Genomic DNA, 20417 nt, shown 5'->3' with positions numbered 1-20417 from the left:
GAAAAACAGCCAAAGCAATGAGCCGGTGATCACGGGCTCGTTTTGGCCTTCGCACCGTTCGGGGGAAAATACTTGCAGCCAGTGGCTCTGTTTGCCTCCAAGGGAGCTACGAAAGGGACGCTCCTAGCACAGCTACTGCTTCAGTGCATTGTACACTTAAAAGAAGCGGGCCTTTTTGTTGATGGAGTTGTTTGTGATGGCGCCTCTACCAATAGAACAACGTGGAGACAGCTTGGAATCAGCGGTGCAGTAGGGCATGTTGTAAACGCCTTTGAGCATCCACTGGATTCATCGCGAAAGGTGCATGTCTTCGCAGATGCACCTCATCTCTTCAAGTGCATACGCAATCGTCTGTATGACAAAGAAGTGTTGAAGAAAGGCGGAAAGCTCATTAAATGGTCTTGCTACGACATCCTGTTTGTAGCAGACACCAAGAACGCAATTGAGCTGAGAGTATGTCCAAAATTCACTTACAACCATGTTAATCCTTCTAACACGCTTAAAATGAGAGTGAAATTGGCAACCCAAATTTTCAGCAATTCCGTAACACAAAGAATTTTGTTTTACGCACGTTGAGGAGGACCACGGCTGTTTAATGTCGAGCCGACTGTTGAGTTCACAATCTTTTGAACAAATTATTTGATGCCCTGAGCCGGCGCTTTCCAGAAGAAGGCTTGACTATAGACCAATGATCTTAAAGTTCTTCAGAGTGTCCTTGTTTGGCTTGACGAATGGGAGGAAGAAGTTGCAAAAGTAGAAATTCCTCAGGATCTTTTCCGAAGCCGGTCAACTGCGGAAGGATTAAGGGTGACGCTCAGATCTGCTCGTGAGCTGTAAATCTACCTGTTGACAAAGTACGATTTCAGGTATGTCCTGACCGGAAAAATGGATCAGGACCCGTGGGAATGTTGTTTTTTTGTGTGTGTTATTCGACAAGCGGGTGGCCAAAACGGACATCAAACTTTCCCAACATTCTTGCAACTGTACCATATGCTGTCGCTTTACTCCCTCCTGAAGCCACCGCGGTTTGGTGACTGTTCAGCTTCCGAGAAAGAAGAGTACGGCGTTATGACTTTGGCTGAATTTGAGAACGCATATAACAGCTCAGCATCGAAGGAAGTGAACAAGCTGGACCAGCTGAAAGAGCGGCTTGACGACCAAATCGATGAAGGGAGCTGAGAGTGCGACGAAGTGTTTCAGTATTATAATAACGATGCAATTGTTGTTGAGTGTATAATTTATAATGTTACAGGGTTTGTATCAAGTAAAATTTTCAATCAGACCTGCACTATATGCAAGAAAGCACTGGAGCGTCAGAAAGGCTTGTCAAAGGTGCCCGAAGCTGAGCTCGTTAATTGCAAAACAAGAGGCAGACTCACGCACCCTAGCATGCACCTCTATCAGCCTTTTATGGAAGCTGACGAACACTTTTCTAAATACGCAAATATGAGAGATGCCTACGATAAAACAATTGATGCTGTACTAGAGAAGTTCACTTTCACTTTCCCTTGTACTGTCCACAGGGAGGACATGCTCGCCAAGCTACTTCATTATTATATAAGCCTTCGTATGCGTCAGTACTGCCGTCAGATGAAACGCAAGCACGTTGAAAAAGGCCAGGACTTGAGTAATATGTCCAAACTAGTATGACCACAAGAAGCCGAGCTGAGTGTACTGTTTGTTATTTTGATTGTATACACAACCATGAAATTTAGGTGTTCCGTGCGTAATCCAGTTTGGCAGTGACTACTTTTTGCTTCATGTATGAAAGCCATGTATGAAATAACGTAAATAACGTAAATAACGTATGAAATATTGTAAGTCATGTATGAAATAAACACATAAGGTTCTACCTGTGTTATAAATTTTTCTGGGCTACGGAAAACACCCACTATCATTCCCACAGAAATCACATGCAGTTCTCGCGTAACCGAACGAAGGCATGCCTTCAGCCGCTTTGACACACAGAAATTCATTTCCCCATCGGACTCCAGCGTAGCCGCTGGATTCTCAAACGCGATTGGTAACTTGATGCGCCCTTCACCTCATTCTTGAGTGAGAAGTAAACTCGGTCCATGTTATAACCGAGAAAAGTTTCAAACTATGTAATATTGGCTTGCTTGGTTCCCGCTCCACCAGAGCTTCTCCGTAGCGTTGTCTGTCGTCTTGCGCGAGCGGGGCTTTACGCTCGGCGTTATCAGCGGACAACTTTTTCAAAGTTAGCGATGATTCACAGTATAGCAAACGCCTAAAAAATCAGCTAATGACCGCAAGTTTTCCTGTAGCTGCATACGGAGACGCTGTGCTAAAGCCACGAACGGCGCCGCTACGGATGGATGGATGGATGGATGGATGGATGTTATGTGCGTCCCCTTTGGAACGGGGCGGTGAATTGCGCCACCGAGCTCATGATATTATACTGCCTAATGTCCTACCTAGGTTAAACAATAAAAAAAAACATTATGTGCTACCACACCCAAATTTTCTGATCCCCTATTGCGAACTGTGCTTTCGTACGTCTCCGTCTTTTGTCGTTTTCCTACTTTTCTTCCACCAATCGTCCAATCACCTCGTACTAATGCCTATTGCGGACATGTTTACATTACCACTGCTTCCTCTGAACCCAAGGGCTTCAAGGACGCCAGTGGTGCCTAAATCGAGCACTGGGTAGACGTCTTCACATTCCAATAAAACATGCTCCATAGTTTCCCTAGCTTTACCGCAGCAAGCACATGCTTCTTCATTCTTTTATATCGCTTTATAGGTGCGTGTCCTTAGGCAACCCGATCTGGCATCGAAAAGTAATGACCTTCCCTTTGAGTTACATAAATTGTTTCTTTCCTGATTTCTTTTTTTCCTCTTAAGTAGTTACTCATGGCAGGTTTCTTTTCCATTGCCGCTACCCATGAGATTATTTCAGCCTCTCTGACTTTCCGCTTGACCTTCTTTGTTGCTGTGTTGCCCACCCTACAGGCCGCATACTTGCCGGTAAGCTTCCTAGTTCATTTCCTCCACTGTGAATCAATGTTTTTCCTGTACAGATACTTGAACACTCTCCCAGCCCATCTACTTTCTTCCATATTCCTCAGCCGTTCTTCATACTCAATTTTCTGCGAGCTTCCCTCACTTCAAAACTAGTCCAGCCCATATCACCCTGCACAGCTTCATTTGTAGTCTTCTCGTGAGCGCCCAATGCGAGACGACCCACTGACCTTTGGTTCCCGTCGAGTCCTGATTGTACCCCTGATTTAAAGCAAACAACCGCATTTCCATAAGTAAGTCCTGGAACCATTACACATTTCCACATACCGCGGAGGACCTCATAGCTATTGTATCCCCATAGCGCTTTGTGCTTCATTATGGCTAAATTGCTCTTCCCCTTCACTGTTATTGTTTTTTCCTGTGTTTCCAAATATCTATTGCCTTCGTTTATCCATATACCAAGATACTTATATTCTGTTACCTGAGGTATTTCCTGGCCCTGTATCTCCACTGTCTGTTCACTGTTCTCATTGAATACCATAACACCTGATTTTCTAACACTCAATTTCAAACCAAATTTGTTGCCTTCCTCTCCACAGATATTAGCCAGACGTTGCAAATCGCTTTGCTTGTTGGCTAGCAACACAATGTCGTCCGCCGCAAATAAACCTGGGAGCTGCTGCTCTATTACTGTACCCCCCTATTTGTATGAGAGATTAAACCCGATATTACTTCCTTTTAGCGCCCTCTCCATACTCACGATGTACGCCATAAACATCACTAGGGATAAAGGGCACCCCTGCCTCAGTCCCTTGTTGATATGAACTTTCTCCTCGCTCCTCATCCCTTCCCATTCAACGCAAGCGGTATTGTCTAGGTAAATCTCTCTCAAAAGCTGTAGACTATCGTCACCTAAGCCTTTCCCTTCCAGAATATCCCACAAAATGTTGCGGTCTACGTCTCATAGGCTCACGCGCACAAATTGGAAGCGCCATCTGTCGAGTGAAAAGGAAGCACAATAGTATAGCCCGAGGGCTCGCGGCGGCGTTCGCTCACCTAAGCTATGTCTTTCACCGTGCCTGAAACCAAGCGGAATTAGCAGCAGCTCGAAAAGTCCGAACGGCGTTGTAATGGCCGTCTTTGGCATCTATTGCTCAGCCACAAGAGTTTGGTGGTAGGCGCGGACAAGTTGGATCTTTGAAAAGATGTTGGCACCGTGCATAGCGACGGTGAATCCTCGTATGTGGAGCAAAAGGCACCTAACCGGAATGGCCTTAGTATTGAAACATATGTAATCTCCACATCACCTCCAGTCGCCCGATTTCTTAAGCACCGTGTGAGCGGAGCAGCCAAGTTACTGGCGAATGCCCGAATAATGCTTAATTCCAACATGTGCTCGAACTCTGCACATGCGACTTGAGCTTGTCAGGAGCAAATCAACGTGGCTGGAAGAATGTAGCAGGTCCGGAAGTCATGATGTGCGGTCGCACGTCGTGGCACATGGGTTTATTCCATTTGGGCGCAGCTCCCGCATTGAATTTCGCGATATTCTCGCAACAAAGCCGTGAAGGGTCTATTCGAAACTGTAGCACAAAAGAGCGCCAAATCTGTGGTTTTCAGCACAACAGTGCCTTGCACACAGACATAGGTTGTTGCGTCGTGGATACGTTGTTGCGTCGTCGATACGTTGTCGTTTGACGTCTAAAATGAGGCCATGATCAGGCCCAGGTTAAGCGTGAGCGAGCTTCATCGAAATACCGAATTGGGAGTGACATTCACGGCTACAAACAACAAAATGGGAGCAGCTGTGCGATCCGCTCGTTTAACAGCTCGAATGTTGACCTTTGCTCCCGTGTCTATCAGAAAGCGTGGCTCAGTGACCTTGTCGATGACGTAGGACAGGCCACATGCTATGAGGCCCTGACCGCTCGTCGCTGTTAGCGGTATGCCGGACGGTTTCTTGACCAGGTGCAAGGAAGAACGTAGCGGCGTGCTTCCGCACCAAATCGGCAGTGATACCAGCAGATGTCTCGCTTATCTGCTGCTCTGTAGTGCTGGCACTCCCTGGATAGGCCGCGTGGACGATACGGAGATCATTATTGACTTTGCTGAGGAGGAGAAACGTTCCTCTGAGCGTTCGCAAGCAGGCTTTCGTCCAGTTTATCGCACAGCTCAGCGACTGGGAATGTTGTCGATGTTGTCTCTCGTCGGTTTGAAGGGGAAGAAGGCGCAGTGTGCGACGCTAACGGCAGCATCTCCGCTGCACCCAGATTGGCAACTTCCATCTACTTGTCGGCCAATGAAGCGAGTTTTAGCATATCCTGGGTTCAAGTAGTGGCCAGCACCATCTGGACTTAGGTGAACAAGCGGTGAAGAAGTAACTCACGTACGAAGGCGTTGTCCGTGGTGGAAGATAGTTGGCCTACGAAGTTAAGCATTCGGCGCAGTAAGTGGCTTGGGCGTTGATTGCCCTGCTGTTTAAATGAGAGTTTGTATGTCCCCTGTTGCATTAGAGAGCGTCCCGGCGTAGCTATGCAATCTAGTGTAGCGGTCTTGATTGCATGATAAGGTGACACTGGGAGGGTGTGCGCGAACGAAAGGAAAAGATCGACAATCGCGTCAATGACGGCCGCTGAATGCGCGTCGACCACAACGAGATACTTGCGGGATTGTGATGTTGTCCGAGAGAGTTCGAAATGGGCCTCTGCTTGGATGAATCCTGCTGTCGGGTTCTACTCCCCAAATTCGGCCATGCGGATGACGTTCAAAGCAACCGCAGTGGTTGAAGAGAGCTCAGCGGCTTCAGGATGCGTCGAGGCATGCTGGAGTTCGTTGACGATGTTCAACATTGCTCCACTTCCTTTTTGTGTGGTGCGTTATTGCCAGGCAGAAGTTTTGCGTTGATCCAGACTTCCACGCTCACAATTTTCAGAGGGCTTGGGAAAGAGACAACGAGACGTTATTCCATCAGGAGAGCTCAAACTGAACAGACCTTTTATTTCTTTGGTTCCCAGTTAATAAAGCTCCCGCGCAGCTCCTCGCATCAGCTGACTTCGTATTCTTTCTGAGGGCGATGGTGTCGATGACGCTGGCGCTACAACCTTTCCAAATTCCAAAGATACGTACCATTATAGAAGAAACAGGCGGATGCCACTACTTTTCGCTTAATGTTTATTCGAAGGAATTTTAGCATTTTCACTTACTGGGGACACAAAGAAGCACACTGCATTTGTTAGCCTTTTGACTTAAAATTGAGTATATTCGCCGGCGTTCGGCAGAAAGACCTCTACGGCTGTGTTTCGAAAGATTATATATGTCATACTGAAATCGCACCTATACCGCGGACAACTTTCTGTGGCAATGAAAGGAAAGCTACAGGGGTGGAGCTTCAGCACATCTGTTACCGCGCCCAGTGGGCCGGCATCGCTTGACACTGCTTTTAGTTGCTCGGAAAAGATGCTGAATTGACGCAACTTTTACGTGCGACGGTTTCGCGTTTGCCCAGACGTGGAAGAAAAAGTCGGACTTATACGTTTACATTCAGTGGTGTGCTCTGTCTTTTTTAACTGTTGCTAATAAAGGATTCATGTTTTCTCTTACCCATATTAAAGTAACGTGATATAAAACATGCAACTATTTTCAGGAGCACTCTCACTTGCACGCGCCTTGCTTCCGTTGCTTTCCCTTCCTTGCCACACAAAGTCGTACATGTGTATAGGTACTTTCTGTATTGTCTACATATATGACATTGTATCTTTTTCTCAGAGCAGAGTCATCTCTCTCAGGTCCTGAGTGCCCGCAGCCACGCCCACCTTAAAGTAAACGTCAAAAAGCGCATTTTTTCGAGAAAGAGTGTTGTTCCTCACCAGAGAGTTTTTGACAGGTCAACTAAAAGCTCGAAGCAAGATTTTGTGTACCTAATTTGAAAGCTGGTGAAACCGTACGATGCCCACTCTTTCTGGCTTTTTCTAGGCATTACTTCCCCTTTCACGTCTTTCATAAAAGTCCTTGCGCTTAAGACCAGGCGTCTTAACAGGTTTGATGCAAAAGAACGTGCCTTTCCTATGGGATGCGGAATGTGAGAGGGTCTGTGGCGAACTAGTCGAACTAATATCGCTAAATCTTATCCTACGCATTCCAGACTTCTCCTTCCATTTCGTTCTCAATACTGGTGCGTCGCAGTACACAGCGGGTGCAGTTCGATATCAGAAGCCATCACGACAATCTGATCATTAAAAGAATCGCTTAGTTGGATATTAAAGCTACACATTAAATCCCAGTGAAGTCATTTATACTACTACACTAAAAGAAGCGCTTTCAGTTTTAAACGTTGTATAATGTTTTCTCACCTACCTAGAACGTGCTAAATTCAAAATTTTTATATATCATAAAGCTTAGACTCATCTCCTAGGCAAGTCGAAGAACAACATCCACTACTTACAAATGCGGACGCCATGTCTAGCTCACTTGAACCCCCGCCCCCCACTATGAGGCAATAAAAAATAAATCAGCTCAAGTTGTGGGAAGGCACTGAGGAACTGACGTTTGTGGACGGAAAATATCACGTGCCACAGACAATGATTCCCAAGGTACTTCAACTATACCACGACATTCCAGAGTGCGGAAGACATGGCGGCTGCTGAAAACAGCAAACTGCTGAAATGGCTTACTTGGCCAATTATTAAGAACGACATCAGAAAATCTATTCGCGCATGCCATATATGTCACGTGAACAAAGAAAAATTCAAGCAGGCTACAGATGTAATGATAACCGCAAAGCATTCACGCATCCACTTTGAAGTCAACCACCTAGACTTCATAGATATTAAAGAGAAGAGAGAAGGCACAACGAAAACAAGCATTTTTACTCAGCATCGACAAATACACAATTATGATCAGGGCAAGGGCAGGAAAAGAACACTCCAACAGTGTAATTGCTCTTCGAGCTAAATGCTTCCCAAATACAAAGACGTGCGAATGGCCCTGCCTTTCACAACCGGAAGTTAGCCACTCGGGCTTGAACTTATGTGAGTACAGTAAAATTTGGTTCACTGTACGACCTTCCAGCAGGCTGTCGTGCTGGACGTTGTATAGCGGCGTGAATCAATATATGACGATGTTCATTAGAACTAGTTTAAGACGCCAAAGAAGAAAACACAGCACACGAGAGGACAACGGGACAGAGAGCCTCTTCACAGAAGACACGTAGACACAGAAGACACCTTCACAGAAGACACGTACACATCTGCCTTCAGTCAGCGTTTGCGCAACAAGCGCATTCAATTATAAAGTTGGGTAAGATAGGGAACATTCAACAAACTTTTTCTCTGACTTACACAATGACAAGGACGTTTCATTAACGCACAACTTACCTTTGTTACACATATAAAACGCTTCCATAATTTCCCTAGCTTTCGTATATTTACTTATGACCAGAGAAAAAAGGAAAAGAAAGGTTGTGAGGGCTGGCACAGAGGTCCCTCAAGAGATTGGCAGCCGTGCCGTATGTGCAGAAGTTGACCCACAAGTTGAATAAGCTTGCGGGCAGGGATGGTGTTTCGCTCATTTTTACAGCCCCTTGAGAGCTCGGAGGCCTTTGCTCTCGGATAGAAAAGGGAAAAGAAAAAGAAAGAAGCTGCTGAACCACGCATGAGCGATAGTTCATGAAATGTGCAGTAAAGGTAGTCTATGAAATTCCTGTTTCCTGTGGTTGTTTTTATATTGGACAGACTAGGCACTGTGTAAGTGAGTGGATGAGGGAACACGAACGAAAGGATGAGCAAGATAAAGGCGGCTGTAACGTACCTAACGATATTAGAAACTACCCCTCGCACTCTTGTGAGGCACACTTTTCTGAAGCGCGTATTTTCATCAGAAGTAAAAATACGAAAGCTAGGGAAATCATAAAGGCGTTTTATATCGGTAAGAAAGGTAGCCTGTGTGTTAGTGAAACGTCCTTATCGATGTATAAGTCAGTTAAAAGTTATTTGAAAGTTTCTGATCTTACAGCACTTGATGCTCGAATGTGCTTCTTGCACAGGCGCTGACAGAAAGTATATGTTGACACCTGTGCTTGTATATATCCTTTTCGGGTGACCGCTTTTCACAGTCTCAAAAATGATATTGCTCAGCGTGGGACGCGCCCGGATTTATCAGAAGTTTCTCGTGTGTTGTCGACGGTTCTTGCTGCTGTATGTTGTCGATGAGGCTTGCGTGGTCTGATTGCATGTGTGATGCGAATTGTGTAGAACTTTCCGGAAAACACGTGGGCACCAGCGATTACTCTGGAGCCTTCGATGGTTCACGCATAACAGCTCACGCGCTTCAACACTGATCAGATTTTTGAGGATCATCGACTGTGTTCGCCGATGTCGCCGTTCTTTGAGTGCAGCCTGCTTTTGAGGACACAAGTTCAGCCCATAAAACGCCAGTTTCCTCATTCCCAGTTTTCATGCTTTCTTCACTGTCACGTCCGAGTTGGTGTCGCAGTGGACACAACGACGTTGGGAGGTCAAGATAAGGTTTAGGTGTCTGAAAGATCGGTAGATGGTATTTTCTCGGCCACAGAGCTACAACCTTATAAATGTATACATTGTAAATACATATATTTTCTCCCCATAACATTTTGGTGGACGTGCAGGGTAATCTTGGCACAGGCCGGCCCTGGAACTTCGCAGTGGGTGTCCCATCGGTTTGACTGTTGTGGCTACTGATGCTGCCTCTACCGCTCAGACACCAGCGGAAGTATTGCTAACCAGGCTACGTCACCAGGGAATCTTCATCAGCACTGGCAAGGTCGATGTTGAAGACTGGCTGACGTCGTATGAGGCGTTGGTAAGCACAACAAGTGGAATGCCACACACTTTCGGGTCAACGTGATCTTTTAATTGGGAGAAACCGGGAAGGTATGGTTCGAGGTGCATGAAGCCGACATAAGAAGCTGGGACTGCTGCAAGGAAAACCTACCAGATCTTTCCAGAACATATGTGAGACGTCAAAAGAAAATCGAGCAAGAGCTTGCGTCTCGTGCCGAGACATCAATCAAATCGTACGTCGCATATATTCAAGATGTTCTGGCTCTCTGTCATAAAGCGGACGCGGACATGCTGGAGGCCGATGAGGTTGGACACATCTTGAAGGGCATCGCGGACGATGCGTTCAACCTCACCTCCTGCTTTGCAGGAACTGCTCAGTGGTTGAGTCCATCAATAAGGAATGCCGGAATTTTTAGCAAGCGAAGAGCAAATGCATTCTGCAACGCTTCGACCGACTTCCGGATACGGCTGCCACTTCCTCCTGCTACGACCCTCTGGTGTCACATAATTACCCTCGGCGTCACATCCACCTTCAACGCCAAGCTTGACACAGGTCATCCGTCGCGAACTGTAAGCTATGGCTCCAAGTTTTCACTGTCCCCACATGCATGACAGCATGACTCGCTCACTCAAGCTGTTGTCGGCCAAGAAATTGCAAACATGGACATGCAGTCTGCCGTCCGCTCACGTCCCTTCCCGACCGCTCCTGTCATTTCCTCTGCTGCACCTCAACAGTCGTTCCTAGATCAATATCGAAACCCCTCTGAGTGGCCAACACGGGATGACAGGCCAGTCTGTTTTGCTTGCTCCCAAGTCAGTCACATCTGCCTCCACTGCCGTAGTGGCCGCTGGTAATACTCACCTCGACCATATGCTGATCGCCGCTTCAACCGAGACCCTCGGCGTCTGTCGCCCCTCTCTGAACCATACCATGCCTGGCCTCCTTCTCGGGGAAACACCACTAGCTCCTCACCTTCGCCGGAACACCATCAGTCCCGTTCGCCTACACATCAATGAAACGCAGCCTCCGAGGGGAGGCTGCATTGACGGCTCGGACTACGAAACCTCTGCTGTCCCCTACTGCTGCTCCACCGAATCTTGTTAAAATTTTCGTTGATGATGTATCCGTTCAAAACATCATCGATACTGGCGCTCAGGTGTCCGTTATGCGACCGGGTCTTCGTAGCCGTCTCCCTAAAGTCGCGACACCTGTCGAGTCGCCTGCCATTCGAGTAGCTAATGGAATTACAACAGCCATGATGGGAATGTGCGCTATCTGTGTTACCATTGCCGGCCGTGCAGTGTTAGTCCTGTTCACTGTACTGGCCAAGTTTCCTAACGAAGTGATTCTTGAAGTCGACTTCCTGCTCATTCAGCACGTACTCACTGTGGAAACGCACCCTTCGCTTTGAATTGCCCCACTACTCTTATCACCCGACCGACAACCACAAGTCCTGGCTTCTTTCTACTGAATTTCTTCGACTGCAACCTGATGCTGCGACTTACGTCCTCATGTTGCCTTCTCCCTCGCTTAGAGATGTTCCATACGTGGTACCCCAACTTTGCGACGTCTTCCTGGCACGTCAAATAGCACTACCAAGCTCAATTGTAACTCTTGTCAACAATCAAGCGTGGCTTCCACTTCTGAACTTTAGTCCGTGTCTGCAAGTGCGTCCTCAGGGTGTGTCTCTCGCTGTGCTGTCTCCTTTGGAAGACTGCGGAGTAGCTGCGCTTGCACCGAAACCACGATTAGACATTGCTGCAGTTTCTACCTCTCCTACTTCACGCAACTAGTTTATGCCAATGATAGCTACTGATCTACGACCTCCTCACGCCGATTCCCTTCGCTGCATTCTGATGTCCTATAAAGACGTCTTTGATTTCGGCAATCGCCGGCTTGGTCGAGCCCGTGTCGTCACCCATCCCACTGACACTGGTGACGCTCCTCTTATACACCGCAGGCCCTACCCTGTGTCTGCGGCTGAACGCCGGGTGATCTAAACTGAGGTGGACAAAATACTTTCGAAAGGTATTCTCGAACCTTCCTGCAGTCCATGGGCGCCACTTGTCGTTTTGGTAAAAAAAGAAAATGCCTGGAGATGTTGTACCGATTACTGTCACCTCAGTTAGATTATCAAAAAGGACGTGTATCCGCTTCCGCATATTGATGACGCGCTGGACTGCTTACATGGCAGATGTTATTTTTCGCCTATTGATTTGCGCTCTGGCTGCTGGCAAATCGCAGTGGATGAACGAGATTGCAAAACGACCACCTTCGCCACCACAGATGGTCTCTACCAATTTAAAGTGATTGCTTTCGGACTGTATAATGCCCCTGCTACTTTCGAGTGCATGATTTTCTCTCTTCTGCGTGGATTCAACAGGACCACATGCCTCTGCTACCTTAATAACATCATCGTTTTTCATTGACGTTTGAGAACCGCCTCCACCGGCTCTCAGCTATCCTTGCTGTTTTTCGACGAGCTCGCCTTCAACTCAATTCTGCAAAATGTCATTTCAGCCACCGCCAAATACAAGTAATTAGTTACTTGGTACACGCTGCTGGCGTCCTGCCTGATCCTGATAAAGTTCATGCCGTTGGTGAGTTCCCACTTCCACGTCTCCTACCGACGTCCGAAGTTTCCTATGGCCGTTTTCATATTTTCGGCGATATATCTAGAACTTAGCTGAAATCAGATGGTAGAGCGGCTGCCCCGGAAAGGCGGTGGTCCCGGGTTCGAGTCCTGGACCAGGACGAATTTTTCTTCAACTATGAGGCTTTTCTTTCGAGGAACCCGTATGGGTTTCCTTTGTAGCAATTGCTACGAACGGGTGGATGTCTAATTTATCCTTTATTCACTTCTCCTTGAGGACCCGACCAGGCTGCGGCGTTTTCACCGCATATCACTCGCCTTATCAAACCACCCGTGTTGGGCATATTGATCCGTATGCCTACACAGCAGTTCGCACGGATGCAAGCGGCCATTGCATTCGCGCTATCTTGGCCGCACGACAGCAAGACACCATTCACGTGATCACGTTTGCTAGAAGTGTTCTTTCAGCACCAGAGCACAACTACTCGATAACAGAACGTGAAAGCTTGGCCCTTGTTTGGTACATTGCGAAGTTCCGCCCTTCTCTGTTCGGTCGACATTTCACCGTCGCGACAGATCATCATGCCTTATCTTGGCTATCCTCCCTCAGAGACCCGACAGGCCGTCTTGGCCGCTGGGCTTTACGCGTGGAAGAGTCCTACAAATCTGGGCGGCTACATAAGGACACCGACTGCCTCTTCCGCTATCCCGTCAACCCACCCAATGGCACCGAAACGGATACAGATACCTGCGTTTTCCCGATGCCCTACTTCTCACGAATCGCGATCGAGCAGCGTCGTGATCACTATTCGCAATCCATCATCGAACGCCCCACCTCGCAACAACAGGACGTTTTCCTGGGTATGTTAGTTCACCAAGACAGTACCTTATACCGACGCAATATGAATCCACATGGTGCTTAACTGCTTCTCGTCATTCCCCAGCCTTTGCGCTCTACAATTCTCTCACAGTTACACGATGTGCCCACCACTGCTCATCTAAGTGCTACCCGCACGTACGACCGTGTGCGCAGGCGATATTTATGGCCTGGGCTATATCACTCTGTTCGAAGCTACGTCGCTCGTTGCGAACTTTGTCAACACCGCAAGAAGCCTCCATTGTCTCTTGTTTGGTACCTTCAGCCTATACATATTCCCAGTAAACCATTTTTCCGCGTCGACCTGGTCCTCCTTGGCCAATTACTACCTAATTCTCGGGCAACAAGTGGGTGGTCGTAGCGACGGACTATACCAAGCGTTATGCCATAACGCGGGCTCTCCTTACGAGCTGAGCAACTGATGTGGCTGATTTTCTTCTCCACGGAATCAACCTACATTATTGCGCCCCACGTCAGCTACTCACTGACAGAGGCCGCTGTTTTCGTTAAAAGGTTGTCGTCGACCTTCTTTGCTCTGGCTCAACGTCCCAAAAGTTCACGACGGCTTACCACCCACAGACCAACGGACTTACCCAGCTTCTCAACCGTACAGTCACGGACATGCTTTCCGTGTACGTGTCTGATGATCACCGGGATTGGGACTGCACTTCACCCTTCTTGACGTTTGCATACAATTCGTCACGTTAAGATATTACTGGCTATTCGCCGTTCTATCTACTACATGGCCGTGACCCACTCCTGCCTCTTGACTCGCTGCTTCCTTCCTATGCCAATGTTACCACGTTCAATGCTCACGATGCCATCGCTTGCGCGGCCACAGCACGTCGCATTGCCCGTGACCGTGTTCTGGCGTCTCAGACTATCAAAAAGGGCCGTTACGACAGTCGTCGTCGGGACGCTCATTCGAGCCCTGGGTCACTTGTCCTGCGTTGGGGACTCTCCCGTAGCGTCGGCCTAACGCGGTACGTCGGGCCATACCGAGATCTTAGCCGCATCGCGTATGAGATATCAACTGCAACTTCGACGTATTCTACCTCACCAAGAACTGATATGGTGCACGTTTCGCGACTAAAGCCCTGTAACTCGCACACTGATTTGACATCCTAAGAAGCATCGAGACGATCCTTCTGTCCCCGAGGGTTAATGCCACGTACGAGTTTGTGCGGCAGTGGACACAAGGACGTTGGAAGGTGAAGGAGAGGTGAAGTATCTCGAAGATCGGTAGATGGTGTTACCCTAGCCACTGAGTTAAAAACTTGTAACTGTATATATTGTAAATACTGCGAGACAGCTGTGAAGCCTCGACGGTTCGCTTAGCAGGTCGCGCGTTGAAGACGATGACGCTGGCCGTGATGATGAGTATATACAGATGAAGAAGGTGAAGCGGTAATCTAATGCTCACAGAAATTCCCCCGCGCGTGGAAGCGGCCAACCTGGCCACTGGTCATGGCGGCACCATATGAAAGGCTTTAAACGCGAAACATGGACAATCTCGGTGGCACTGCAGCGGCCGCCCAAAGGCGGAACAACTGGAGTGACACGATAGTTAACTGGCAAAGTCTGTTTCAGAAAAATGCAGAACCCGATGAAACGGGAAAGGAAACGTCGAGGATAGTGATCGCTTGACGACCACACACAATCATAAAGGTTGAGCACCCCGTAGTGCGTTGGACCGCCTTGTTGTATGCGAAAGTGACGAATGGTAGAATTACATCCCAGTTCGTGTGGTCAGGGTTGATGTACATTGATATCATGTCAGACAGCGTGCGATCAAAGCGCTCTGTGAGACCATTAGTTTGAGATTGGTAGCTGGAAGTCGTTTTATGGATGGTATTAGATGCACGGAGAACATCGTGGAGAAGTTTAGACAGAAATGACCTGCCGCGGTCACTCAAAAGGACACGTGGGGCTTCGTGCCGTAAAATGATGGTTTCCAAGAAAAAGGCAGCAACCTCCTCTGCGGATCCCGAAGGTAATGCGGCTTTTTCATATTACCGTGTCAAGTGGTCTACAGCTGTGATGATACATCGTTTACCGCCAATACTTAAGGGTAGCGGTCCATGGAGGTTGATACCAATGACTGCGAAAGAAGCTTCAGGACACGGGACACGTTGGAGCAGTCCAGCCGGAGGTGAGGTCAGTCGTTGGTGGTGCTGGCAGAGCGAACAAGAAGCCCCGTATTTCGCTACGCTGGTTGCAAACCCAGGCCAAGAGAAACGGCTGCGAATTCGCTCATGGGTTTTATTGAAGCCAAAGTGACCGGCAATGGGATCGTCGTGAAAGGTCCCCAGTATCTGGGCCCGAAATAATCGGGTAACGATAGGAACCCAACGGTGTCCTTTGGGATGAAACACGTACCGTTATAACATCGAATTTTCGGTCTTCAACTGCGATCTTCAACTTCCGATGGAGCCGAGCGTAAGGTGTGCGAGATGATCCGCGAATACCTTGCATAACTGAGTACCAGCAGTAGTCATTACGTTGGCAACAGGCAAACGTATGAGAATGGCTGCATGGGAGCCGGTCGAGAGCTGCGAGTAAAGGGCATGCAGGCAACGCGTCCTGTGGTTTCCACACGGAAGGTGGTAAGGAAGTAGTGTTCGAAGACAGTGGTAGGGGACAACGAGAGAGAGCATCGGCATCCTGGTGTTTCTTTCCAGACTTGTAGGTGATGTCGAAGTCGTATTCTTGTAAACGAAGTACCCAACGGCCGAGAGGTCCCGTTAAATCTTTTAGCGTCTCCAACCAGCACAAGGCGTGTGGATAAGGCCGCAATTTTCGGACGGACCAAACAACGGCGAGACACTCTTGCTCGGCAATGGTATAATTTTTCTCTGCAGCTGTTAGCGTGCGACTTGCGTATGCAACCACACGTTCTTCGGAATTTTGCTGACGTTGCAAACGAACAGCGCCGATACCATGGCCACTGGCGTCAGTATGTAGAAGAGTGGGTGCGGTGTTGTCGAAATCACAAAGCAGAGGTTCGGATGTGAGGGCATGCTTGAGGGCGTCAGAAGCAGTTTGGCATTCGTCCGACCATACGTAGGGAGCTCCAGAAGGAAGGATTTGATGGAGTGGCGCCGCAATGGTGGCAAGGTTACGTATGAAGCGCCGGAAATGCGAAGCTAGGCCAAGGAAGCTACGCAAGTCTTTGGTGCGTTGGGGCCTGGGGAAGCGGAGGACAGCGGTAATCTTATCGGGGTCGGGTCGAAGACCCTCCTTGCTGACAAGGTGTCCGAGTAATTTAATAGTTTTGCTGGCGAAGAGGCACTTTTTTGTATTCAGCTGAAGGCCACCAGCTGAGAGGCATGTCACGACTTCGTCGAGGCGCTGCAAGAGCTGATGGAAGGCCGAGTAAAATATGATGATGACGTCAAGGTGGCATAAGCAAGTCTTCCACTTTAGGCCCCGCAGTACGGTGTCACTCATCCGCTCAAATGTGGCGGGAGCATTACACAGGCCAAAAGGCATTACGTTAAATTCGTAAAGTCCGTCGGGTGTGGCAAAGGCGGTTTTTTTCCTTGTCAGCTTCGTTCATTGGGATCTTCCAGTATCCGGAGCGTTGATCAACGCAGGAGAAATACTCCGCGCCTTCTAATGAATCTAACGCATCATGGATTCGGAGCGGTGGATATACATCCTTGCGGGTTATTTTGTTCAAGGCACGGTAGTCTACGCAAAATCGCACTGATCCGTCTTTATTGTGCACAAAAACGACAGGTGATGACCAAGGGCTTGGGTAAGGGCAGATTATGCTGCATTTCAGCATGTCGGCAACGTGGGTATCAATGATCTGGCGTTCAGCGGAAGAAACGCGATATGGCCGCCGGCGCATGATGGAAGTTCCATCTGTGTGTATGCGATGAGCCATAGCAGAAGTCTGTCCCAGAAGAGGAGAGTGGACTTCGGAGTCTTTAGGCTTGGATAACAATGCCAGTAACTCGCCCGTCTGCTGTGGCATTAGGTCGGAGCTGATGGTACTAGCGAGAACAGAAGCAGGGACCGAATCTATATATGTGGGTGGTTGTGAAGCAGCAGTAGTTGAGGTATGCACAGAGACAGGCTGAGTGTCCAAGACGTACATGAGAACGGCGCATTTACGAAGCAGGACTGGCTCAGTGGTTGTGATCAGTACAGCGAAAGTGGCCGTGCCGTTGGTGAAGCGAACAAGGCTGAGTGCCCGAGTAATCCCTTTGGATAGGCAACGGGCTGATGGTACAACTAAAGCGTCACCATCGGTGATGTCAGACTTAACTACAAGGTGTTCATAGTACCTTGCTGGTGAAGCAGCGCACAAACACGGACACAGTGGAGACAAGCAGGAATAGACGACACTCGCTGCTTGTCTCCACTGTGTCCGTGTTTGTGCGCTGCTTCACCAGCAAGGTACTATGATCACTCACCAACTAGCCCAACTTTCCACGTTACTGAACTACAAGGTGTTGTTCACGGCCAGGTAGCACCATAGAATCGTCAGCAGTTCGTAAGCAAAGGCACGGTTCGTGCACGTCGTCGAAATTGTCGGTCTCTGTCAAGTTAAGGAGGCGTTGACGGCACAAAATGAAAGCAGACGCCGAAGAGAGAAAGTCACACCCTAGTATAAGCATGCGAGTACAGGAAATCAACACTGCAAACTGTATGTGGTGGCGTATTCAGTTGATCGAAATTCAAACGGTGCATTACGCTGATGGCCGAATAACAACATTGTTTGCACTACGAAAAAGAGCTGCATTGTAAGGTGTAGTAACTTTGCGTAAACGAGAGCACAAGCCAGCGTGAATAATAGAAATAGCTGCTCCCGTATCAGTCAATGCTAGAACTGGTACACCTTCTACACACACGAATAATTGATTGGCCAGGCACGCTGGATGTATTGCTGTCTGTGCGAGCCATGCAGCTTTCCCTCGAAAAACTGCACCATCTAGTTTTCCGATCGGTAGTCTGTAGTGAGGGTGGCCGGTTGCAGGGGTGATGTGGAGCGTCGGAGAGGGGATGGCGAGCGGCGGCGCCTTGGCCGGTACTTGCGAGGCACTTCGGGAGGTGGAGAAAGTGAGCGTGGGGAAAGCCGGCGCTTCTAGGAACTCGGAGGAAGCAACCGGTCTCTCTCATAAATATCGCAGCCACGGCGTTCGCCCTGCTGTCGTCTTCGGCAAAAACGCGATTAATACCTACGAATACTACAATAATAACAAATGGGGCGGGGCGTAGGCCGGGCAGCTGAAGACGATGACGCTGGCCATGATGATGAATATATACAGGTGAAGAAGATGAAGGGGTAATATAATGCTCACAATACATATATTTTCTCGCCGTAACAGTATGCACGTCTGTTCTGTAAAAATAAAGCAGTTGTGAGTGGCGTTCTTTGCAGTTGTCCCCTCTTGCGTGCTTTGTGTTGTTCTTTGGCGCCTTAAAATAGTTATAAGGAATGGATATCTACTTGTCTAACAAGAAGTGCTCTTAAGATATGAAGATCTATCCGAAATTCCGAGGTGGCTGGAAGTACTGCCTCTAGGCTGGTACAAGATATCACTAGCTGTCACATACGATCGGTTTATGCTGCAGTTCTATTTCTTCCGCCTCTAGAATTGCGCCTACTCTCCTTGCGGATCGCGAGCGCGCCATCCTGGAGCAGTTAACTCTTACTGAAGTCATGGAAAGCGAGAGATAAGTAAGCACATAAAGACAGGGCATGAAGAGGAACTTCTACACGAGGCTAAACAGCGACACACCACATATAGAAGGGCAGCTCAGCGTCCTAGTCACGAAACTACTTGCAACTACTATAATTACGTTTTATGCACCCTTTCCATGCTTACAACAGCTCACAGTGCGGTGTCTTCAAGGTTATTTTGTACCTCGGAGGCACTGGTCAAATAGAGTGCGCCTCAGTCGGAAGCGTATTGAAGTATAACACCAGGAGGCGTGAAAAAAAGAAGCCGGGATGGATTAAGCAGACTGCGTCTGGAATGTGAAAAAGGAGGAAGCAGAAAAAGGCGCAGAAGACGGGTTGGCGAAGAATAAGATTAAATGACAGACAATACCCGTCTTACCGAAGTTATGGCTTGTAGTTAGCTATTTTACCCGGACAACTACAACACTGCTTTAACACAGTTAACAATTTATCATGCGGCAAAGAGTAATAAAGGTCTTAAATATTCATACTAAAGTCAGCACAACTGCAGAGATTCTCCTCTGGTAGAAAGTGAACTTGCACCTGCGAGTCACGCATGCGAAAAGGGTCCGACAAAGTCAGTGTTAAACAGTTCTGCATGGAACAGCGATTTGCCAGGTCCCTTTCGCCGAAGCAATTGCTCGAAAAGAAAGCACTTGAGTGTGGGTTTTGGAGGAGAAAAATAACTGTTCAACGATCTTATCCAGACCATGTCTTAATTGGAGGCCTACAGCGCGTTCCTTAAGTGCGGATAGCTTCAGTTCTGCAGTCTGAAAGTTTTTAATTGCTGGCAATGCTTTTCTGAGAACTTGCTGTCTGGCATAATTACAAAATAAAGTTCCTTATCTCATAATACGGACCAAACTTCTCTCTTCACCAATTATTGACTAAAGGGCGCGTAGGATCAGACGCCTTAATTTTCATATGAGGTACCTTGATGCTAGCAATGCAGCCCGACAGTCTGAATATATATATATATATATATATATATATATATATATATATATATATATATATATATATATATATATATTACAGCGCGTGGGTCCTTCTTCAGGGACAAATTTAGTGATGCAGGCTGAAAACATCCACAGATTTCACGTTAGGCTTAAAAGCTGTCCTGCGGAAGATCGTCTTCCGGGGCTAAGCAGTGAACGTTTAGACACTTCTGGTAAAGCCTTAGTGGGCACCAGGATTCATCGAAGAGCGCAGCACATATCTTCTTAGCATGGCGACCGGCCGATGTTTCCAGAAAGCAGCAAATAATGTGAACTTCTATGACAGACACGGTTCCTGTTAAATTACGACATGGTCCCAGCTTGCAACACACAAATAAGACTTATCGAAGATAAAGATGCAGGATTGTACTAGTAAGTAGGATCACTTGAATAGGAGCTCAGAGTACCAGAAGTGAAACTTACAACTACAAGAACTTGAGCTAGTTGGTAAGGATT

At 47.9% G+C, this 20417-nt stretch overlaps 1 protein-coding gene across 1 annotated transcript in view; it reads right to left on the bottom strand.

The window, feature by feature from the left end:
- Window positions 1-20417, bottom strand: part of LOC142575026 (neprilysin-1-like) — a 278838-nt gene that overhangs the window by 201521 nt on the left and 56900 nt on the right. The gene's annotated exons all lie outside the window — the stretch shown is intronic.

This window comes from Dermacentor variabilis, chromosome 3 (assembly GCF_050947875.1).
Source record: "Dermacentor variabilis isolate Ectoservices chromosome 3, ASM5094787v1, whole genome shotgun sequence".
In the NCBI taxonomy this organism is placed as follows: Eukaryota; Metazoa; Arthropoda; class Arachnida; order Ixodida; family Ixodidae; genus Dermacentor; species Dermacentor variabilis.
Note: the sequence above shows the minus strand (reverse complement) of the source record. Positions and strands in the feature narration are given on the sequence as shown.